Source organism: Petromyzon marinus, unplaced genomic scaffold (genome assembly GCF_048934315.1).
Source record: "Petromyzon marinus isolate PM22_M1 ecotype Great Lakes invasive population unplaced genomic scaffold, UKy_Petmar_22M1.pri1.0 PM_G_Scaffold_238, whole genome shotgun sequence".
In the NCBI taxonomy this organism is placed as follows: Eukaryota; Metazoa; Chordata; class Hyperoartia; order Petromyzontiformes; family Petromyzontidae; genus Petromyzon; species Petromyzon marinus.
The window spans coordinates 5,874-15,130 of record NW_027422804.1 but is presented as its reverse complement, the minus strand read 5'-3'; the positions used below and the strand labels follow the sequence as shown (position 1 = coordinate 15,130).

General features: G+C 55.0%; 1 long non-coding RNA gene across 2 annotated transcripts; it reads left to right on the top strand.

Moving 5' to 3' along the window:
• Positions 1-1,345: 1,345 nt before the first annotated feature.
• LOC142913264 (uncharacterized) lies at positions 1,346-5,091 on the top strand. Of its 2 annotated transcripts, none has more exons than XR_012934591.1 (3): positions 1,346-1,593; positions 4,461-4,605; positions 4,886-5,091. It is a non-coding gene; the product is annotated as an uncharacterized LOC142913264 (long non-coding RNA). The 2 variants fall into 2 exon arrangements; XR_012934590.1 differs by lacking the exon at positions 1,346-1,593 and adding an exon at positions 3,582-3,776.
• The last annotated feature ends 4,166 nt before the right edge of the window (positions 5,092-9,257 follow it).

Here is a 9,257-nt window from a genome sequence, read left to right as displayed (position 1 = left end):
ACACTCACCACTACTCACCACTAGTACACTCACCACTACTCACCACTCACCACTACTCACCACTCACCACTAGTACACTCACCACTCACCACTAGTACACTCACCACTAGTACACTCACCACTACTCACCACTACTCAACACTCACCACTAGTACACTCACCACTAGTACACTCACCACTAGTACACCCACCACTCACCACTAGTACACTCACCACTCATCACTAGTACACTCACCACTAGTACACTCACCACTAGTACACCCACCACTCACCACTACTCACCACTAGTACACTCACCACTAGTACACTCACCACTCACCACTACTCACTACTAGTACACTCACCACTAGTACACTCACCACTCACCACTAGTACACTCACCACTCACCACTGCTCACCACTCACCACTACTCACCACTAGTACACTCACCACTAGTACACTCACCACTCACCACTACTCACCACTCACCACTACTCACCACTAGTACACTCACCACTCACCACTACTCACCACTCACCACTACTCACCACTAGTACACTCACCACTAGTACACTCACCACTACTCACCACTAGTACACTCACCACTAGTACACTCACCACTAGTACACCCACCACTCACCACTACTCACCACTAGTACACTCACCATTAGTACACTCACCACTCACCACTAGTACACTCACCACTCACCACTACTCACCACTCACCACTACTCACCACTAGTACACTCACCACTCACCACTACTCACCACTCACCACTACTCACCACTAGTACACTCACCACTAGTACACTCACCACTCACCACTACTCACCACTCACCACTACTCACCACTAGTACACTCACCAATCACCACTAGTACACTCACCACTAGTACACTCACCACTCACCACTACTCACCACTCACCACTACTCACCACTAGTACACTCACCATTAGTACACTCACCACTCACCACTACTCACCACTCACCACTACTCACCACTAGTACACTCACCACTAGTACACTCACCACTACTCACCACTAGTACACTCACCACTAGTACACTCACCACTAGTACACTCACCACTAGTACACTCACCACTCACCACTAGTACACTCACCACTCACCACTACTCACCACTCACCACTACTCACCACTAGTACACTCACCACTCACCACTACTCACCACTCACCACTATTCACCACTAGTACACTCACCACTAGTACACTCACCACTCACCACTACTCACCACTCACCACTAGTACACCGTTGTGTCTGCTCCACCTGAAGAAGGAGACTTGTGTTGCCTCCAAAACGTCGTGATTTAATTGTTTTCTTTTATTTTGTTTTATTTTACCTCCGTGACGCCACCGTATAAATTGATTCTCAACATTGTTTCGTGAGGAGTCGACTCCTTTTTAAACGCATTAAGAATCGACTCCTATTGACTTGCACGGGGAATCGGATTGAAGAGTTGTATTAGAATTCGATTGCTCATTGAATTGCATGAGGAATCGACTTAGAGTCTGAATCAATACCTTGTCGACTTGTGTTTGGAACCGGTTCGTCGTGTGGAGTTGGATCCGGGTTTGGGGGGTTCAGCATCGCCTGGTGAGTTTACACTCAACACTCACCACTACTCACCACTAGTACACTCACCACTAGTACACTCACCACTACTCACCACTCACCACTAGTACACTCACCACTACTCACCACTAGTACACTCACCACTCACCACTACTCACCACTAGTACACTCACCACTAGTACACTCACCACTCACCACTAGTACACTCACCACTCACCACTACTCACCACTACTCACCACTAGTACACTCACCACTAGTACACTCACCACTAGTACACTCACCACTCACCACTAGTACACTCACCACTACTCACCACTAGTACACTCACCACTAGTACACTCACCACTACTCACCACTAGTACACTCACCACTACTCACCACTCACCACTAGTACACTCACCACTAGTACACTCACCACTACTCTCCACTCACCACTACCCACCACTAGTACACTCACCACTAGTACACTCAACACTCACCACTACTCACCACTCACCACTAGTACACTCACCACTACTCACCACTACTCACCACTCACCACTAGTACACTCACCACTAATACATTCACCACTACTCACCACTAGTACACTCACCACTAGTACACTCACCACTAGTACACTCACCACTACTCACCACTCACCACTACTCACCACTCACCACTACTCACCACTAGTACACTCACCACTACTCACCACTAGTACACTCACCACTCACCACTAGTACACTCACCACTAGTACACTCACCACTACTCAAAACTCACCACTACTCACCACTCACCACTAGTACACTCACCACTACTCACCACTAGTACACTCACCACTCACCACTACTCACCACTAGTACACTCACCACTAGTATACTCACCACTAGTACACCCACCACTCACCACTACTCACCACTCACCACTAGTACACTCACCACTAGTACACTCACCACTCACCACTACTCACCACTAGTACACTCACCACTAGTACTCTCACCACTCACCACTACTCACCACTAGTACACTTACCACTAGTACACTCACCACTCACCACTAGTACACTCACCACTAGTACACTCACCACTCACCACTAGTACACTCACCACTAGTACACTCACCACTAGTACACTCACCACTCACCACTACTCACCACTAGTACACCCACCACTCACCACTAGTACACTGACCACTAGTACACTCACCACTCACCACTACTCACCACTAGTACACTCACCACTCACCACTAGTACACTCACCACTACTCACCACTAGTACACTCACCACTCACCACTAGTACACTCACCACTAGTACACTCACCACTCCCCCACTCCCCCTCCCTCCCCCCCAGGACGAGGACTTTGTCACCACCATGGCCAACGCGGCCTCCCTGTCTCACGCTCTGCGCCCTGACCCTTCTGCTGTCCCTGCTGCTGTTGCTGCCCCTGCTGTCCCTGCTGCTGCTGCCCCTGCTGTCCCTGCTGCCCCCGCTGTCCCTGCTGCCCCTGTTGCTGCCCCTGCTGTCCCTGCTGCTGCTGCCCCTGCTGCTGCTGTCCCTGCTGTCCCTGCTGTCCCTGCTGCCCCTGCTGCTGTCCCTGCTGCTGCTGCTGCCCCTGCTGCCCCCGCTGTCCCTGCTGTTGCTGTCCCTGCTGCTGCTGTCCCTGCTGTCCCTGCTGCTGTCCCTGCTGCTGCTGCCCCTGCTGTTGCTGCCCCTGCTGCTGCTGTCCCTGCTGCTGCTGCCCCTGCCGCCGCTGCCCCTGCTGCCCCTGCCGCCGCTGCCCCTGCTGTCCCTGCTGCTGCTCCTGCTGCTGTCCCTGCTGCTACTGCCGCACTGCCGCTTGGCTCCCCGCTGTGCCGCTGGTGGCTCGGCTTCCTGGGCGCTCTCAGACGCTGCTGCTGCTGCTGCACCACCACCAACACCACCGCCGCTGGCTGTGGTGTTGGTGGTGGTGTTGGTGGTGGTGTTATTGGTGGTGGTGTTGGTGGCGTTGGTGGTGGTGGTGTTGTCGGTGGTGGTGTTGGTGGCGGTGGTGGTGTTGGTGGTGGTGGGGGTGGTGGTGTTGGTGGTGGTGGCGGTGGTGGTGGTGTTGGTGGGGGTGGTGGCCGTGGTGGCAGTGGTGGTTGCGAGCAACCCGAGGAGTGGGCGGTGGCAGTGGTGAGGGCGGCTGGGACGCCGCGCTCACTCCTCACGCTGCTCACTGACCGTGAGGACGACGACCAGGTGAGACCACGGGTGGGGCGCACAAGGATATGTGTCTGTGTGTGTGTAGGTCGACTCAGCCTCAAATGAGTACCTGGAGGGATGTGTAAACATCGCCGCTACGGAGACAAAGGCGGCCGGGCATAGTGCTGGCCACCCACCCCCTCGTGTGCTGTGCCGGCCTTTAAAGGCGCTCGCTAACAGCACTTGCCCCTACAGTCTGTTAAGGCTATACGGGGTATCTTTGTCTGTGCGCAGCACGGGCTAGAGAAGAGATGGAGTGACGTGGTACAAGAAGACGTGGAGCTGAGTCGACTTCCCGATGACTGGTACCAGCGGTGTAAAAATCGGCCTCTGTGGAGGAGGCTCGTGAAGGACGCTACTGGGCAGTTGGAGGCAGTCGCCCTTCAACAACAACGGAGGGCGGAGGAGCGACGCTCAGAACAACGAGCGGAGCGCCGGGTGGCTAAAGCACAGCAGGTTGGCACAGGAGGGGGCACAGGCGGTGCATCAGCCAGTCATCTCAGTCAGTCGACCCGTGGCACCTGGGTCTGTCCCTTGACCTTCTGCCAGCGGGCGTTCGACACTTCACGTGGCCTCAAGGTGCACATAGCCTGGCACAAGCGTCGTGGTGACATCACCGCCACTTGGTGGCGTATGGCGGTTGTTGTTTGTGCATCTCCTCATCTCCCCGTGCCCCCACAGGTGCGTGCATATGCATGTGAGGTGTTGCAAGTCCTCAGCTCCAACCATGTTGGCGCATTGGCCCTCTGCAACAATGGAGGCATCGCGGCCTTCGCCAGCCTGCTGGGACGCACTCACAACCCTCACACCCTGGAGAAGATCACCGGTAGCAACCCACCCACACTCACCACCCACTCTCGCCACTCACACTCACCACTCACCACCCACTCTCGCCACCCACACTCACCACCCACGCTCACCACCCACACTCACCACCCACACTCACCACCCATGCTCGCCACGCTCGTCACGCTCACCACTCTCACCACGCTCACTACTCTCACCAGGCTCACCACTCTCACCAGGCTCACCACTCTCGCCATGCTCACCACCCACACTCACCACTCACACTCACCACCCACCCACCCTCGCCACCCCTACCCCAGGCACGCTGTGGAACCTGTCGTGCCACGAGCCTCTGAGGGCTGCGCTGGTGGAGCTCTGCCTCCCGGCGCTGGTGGAGCTCGTGCTGGTGCCAGAGAGCGGCTGGAGGAGCAACGTTGGAGACAAACCCTCCTCACCGTCCTCACCCAGCTCGCCCGTCTCACCCTCCTCACTCAGCTCGCCCGCCTCGCCTTCCGCGGCGTTCTGCAACGCCCTGGCGTGCCTGCGGTAAGGCGCGCCGAGACAGACGTGACGGGGACGTTGCGGTGGACGCGACGGGAATGTCGTGGTTGACGTGACGGGGACGTCAGGGTTCACGTCACGGCGGTGACGTTGCAGGGAGTTGAGCTTGGCAGACCCGGACAGGCGGCTGAGCATGCGGCAGTGCGAGGGGCTGGTGGACTGCGTGCTGCACTTCATCCGCTCGGCACTCAAAGGGCACAACATCGAGACTCAGGTGACCCCCACACCAAGATGGGTAGTGGTAAAGTAGTGGTTAGCGCTACGAACCCGGCGACCCGGGTTCAATTCCCGCTCGTGGCCAACACCGGTGAAGATTATCTGAAATGGTCCTGGGCCTCCCCTAGGTGTACTCAGCCTCAATTGAGTACCTGGTGTGGTGTGTAAACATCGCCACTGAGCAGACAAAGGTGGTCGGGCGTTGTGCTTGCCACCAACCCCCTCGTGTGCCGTTCCGGTCTCTTCATAGGTGCTCGCTAACAGCACTTGCCCCTACAGTCTGTTGAGGCTATATGGAGGGTCTTTGTTTATGTATGTGTATGTATGTACACGTGTGTGGATGTATGTGTATGTGTATGTATGTCCGTGTGTGTGTATTGTCCGGCAAAAACAACCCCCTACCTCCTCGAGGTGCCGGACGGCAAAATTGTGGTGGGCAGTGCCGTGGGGGGAGGGCCAATTTAGATTGGCCTTTCCCTTCATGGCATTTGTTACCACCACAATGGCCAAAAGGGGGCTTTGGACCGGTGCGAGGGACTGGTAACCCCTCCACTTTCAATTAACTACCACTAAAATACGAGGTAATGCATTTATTAAGTTTGTGCCGGAGGCACCAGGGGTACGGGCGTCTATGACGTCTCCTGGCCAAACCCCATTTGGCGGAGCGAGGAGATTGAATCTTTATCCTCGGGGCTTCTTCAGAAACAACAAAAAGCCTCTACGGATGGCCACGTGGAATGTTCGAACGCTCATTGCGGAGGAGAGGCTTCCATTCTTTTGTTGGGAGCTGGACCGGTACCGCCTGCATCTCTATGGTATTCAGGAGGTCCAGGGGACCGGCTCTGGCTCCTGCCACCATGAGGGGTGGACAGTCCTTTACTCGGGGCAGGAGACTGCCAAACAACAGGGAATGGCTCTTCTTCTGAACAAAAGAATGAAGGGGGCGTGGGAGTGTGGCGGTCAGGTGTGGGATGCTGTAATCCCCAGGCTACTTTGGGCTCGCCTTCCCATCAACCAGAGGCAAGGAGTGGTGGTCGTGGTTATGTATGCCCCCACTGAAGACGAACATCTGGAAGGATGCAGGCAAGGCCGATGAGTCAGATGGCTTCTATGACCTCCTGTCAAAGATACTGGCTAAAGTGGCCCCTCGGGATAGAGTCATCTTGTTGGGTGACTTCAATGCCCGAGTTGGTCATGATGCTAGCACCTGGTCTGGAGTGATTGGAGGGCATGGGCCAGATCAGCTCAATAACAACGGTAAGAGGCTGATAGATTTTTGTGCAGCCCATGGGCTTGTAATTACCAACACGCTGTTCCGGCATCGGCACATCCACACAACATCATGGATGCATGCCAGGTCCAAGTGTAACGAGTTCAACTGAGTCGCAGACGTTGTCTTGGGAGCAACACTTTATTCAGAAACTCAACGTAACATAACACAACCTACACTTGGGTGTTGAATGCTCATCTAGCCACGCTACGGCAGAACTAGACACGGTTCGCTATCCCGGCCCAGACCACAAGCTGGGTCCCGGACCACGTGGCTAGAGGCTTCTTCAACCCGACGTGGATCTTCATCACCAGTAACACGAAGAACCCCGAGCCCCTCCCGGGGCCCCCGTTATATCGGCCTGGGCTGGGGTTGGCTCCGCCCCTCGCCCCGCCCACCTTCCAGATCTCTCCGGCTCTTTCTGAAGGCTCCCCAAGAGCTCTGCTATACCACGTGACCGCCCAGCGGCCCCCGTCCACCGGAGGCCCCCCTCCAATATCATCCGGTTACGTGTCGGCAGGCCAACCAGCGTATCATGCCCCAACGTAACCCTGGCTGGCTGACACTCCCTCTCGCTCCCTCACCGGGAGCCCGCACCGCACACCGCACATGGTGCCTCCACGCTGCACAGCGCTCACCCAAGCCCCGTGAGGGCTGGTACTTCGCCCAGTAAGCGGACTACACATAATGCCAAGACATTATCCGCTGCGGTTTCGTAAGCCCGGCACCACACAGTGACAATCACAGTCACTACACAAGCAAGACCATCTGCTGGACTACATTGTGATGGAACAGTGGATGCGGGCCCATGTCCTTGACACCAGGAGCTGATCTGCCCACTGACCATCGACTTGGCATCTTTAAGATGTGCCTGCCATTCTTCCACTCCGGTGGTGGGTGTACACCCAGGACCCCATTCAAACCCATAGTGGCATGGTCTCAGCTAGCTGATTAAAATTTCAAGCGAGAATTTAATCATCGCTTGCAGCTGGGGTTGGCATCATCCCAAACCTCCTCATGTCGAGGGGAAATGGGCGAGGTTTAGGACTGTGGCTTATGCAGCTGCAATGGCTTCTTTGGGTACACGGTCCAGACCTCCTCAGAGACCCTGGCTGACAAAGGAGGTGTTCAGGCTGGCTGAGAAAAAGCGACAGGCCCACTCTCATCATCTACAACATCCCATGTCAGAGAATGAGGAGGCTTACCGAAGCCTTCGCTCGGAGGTTCGTAGAGCCGTGAGGCGCCTTAAGGATGGTTGGTGGTTGCAGGTTGCTGAGCAGATGGAGTCTGCCCCAATGGCCTGTGATCACAAATTCCTATTTAACTCCATCAAAAAAGTAACCTGCAGCGCCACACCTATTACCATCATTAGGAGAAAGAACGGTGATCCAATCTCCGACCCCCAGGAACAGGTTTGCAGATTTGCTGAGCATTTTTGGGAGGTCCTGGGGGAGGGGAAATCACCCAACCTGGAAAACATCGTGGCACAAAGTGAGGATGACCCTGCTGAGGCTGCGGTGCCTCATAGAAGAGGAAGTCACCCCCTGTGAGTGGCTGGCTGAGGTGCCATCTGTTGAAGAAGTACTGAAGGCGATCCGGAGTCTGAGACCAGGAAAGGCACTGGGTAGAGATGATCTCCCAAGCAAAATGCTGAGGGAGGGTGGCATTTGAGCACAGACTGCCCTATATGACATCATAACAGCAGTCTGGACCACTGGACGGGTTCCGCAGGATTGGAAGGATGCCCTGGTGGTCCCCCTCTTTAAGAAGGGGGAACGCACGGACTGTAACAACTACAGGGGCATCTCATGCCTCAGTGTGCCGGGAAAGGTCCTGGCAAGGATTATTCAACATCGCCTTGTCAGGCACGCTGAGGCGAGGCTTGCAGAGCCCCATTGCGGTTTCAGGAAAGGGCGGTCCTGCAAAGATGCCATATTTTCTATCGGTCTGCTACAGCAGAAGTGTAGGAAATTCCACATCTCCGCTTTTTTGACCTGCTCAAGGCCTATGATACCATCAGTAGGCCTGGGCTCTGGGTTGTTCTTAGTGCTTTCGGAGTCCCTAACGCTCTGCTTATGATCATTAAGGAACTTCATGATGGTGAGCGGGCCAGGGTAGAACTTCGTGGCCGGGGTGCGACAGTGATGTCCTCTGGCTCCCACATTATTTAACATCTATTTTGACCACGTAGTTCGTGAAGCCTTCAATAGCTGTACCGGGGGAATCTCCATTTGGTACAGATATAAGGGAGGCTGATCGATGCCCAGGTGCAGTCAAGGGATGGCTCCCTATTGCTCAACCACGTTATGTATGCCGATGATTTGGTAATTGCTGCTCATTCAGAGGAGGAATTGGAGATGCTGGCTGCTGAGACTGGAGCGTGCCACTAAGAGATGGGGCCTTACCATCACCCCCACCAAAACTAAGCACCTGCCTGGGTATTTTGTACCATCGGACACTCCACCCCCACAACTCCCAATCGGTGATGGGGCAGTTGTGGAGAGAGTGGAGAGATTCCCATATTTATTTTTTACCTACGTGACTTCACCGAATAGAACCAAAGAGTATGAGTTTCCCATACCTGGGCAGTGTGCTTATGACCGGCTCCAGTTTAACAGCAGAGGTCTCACTCCGAATCAGTCGAG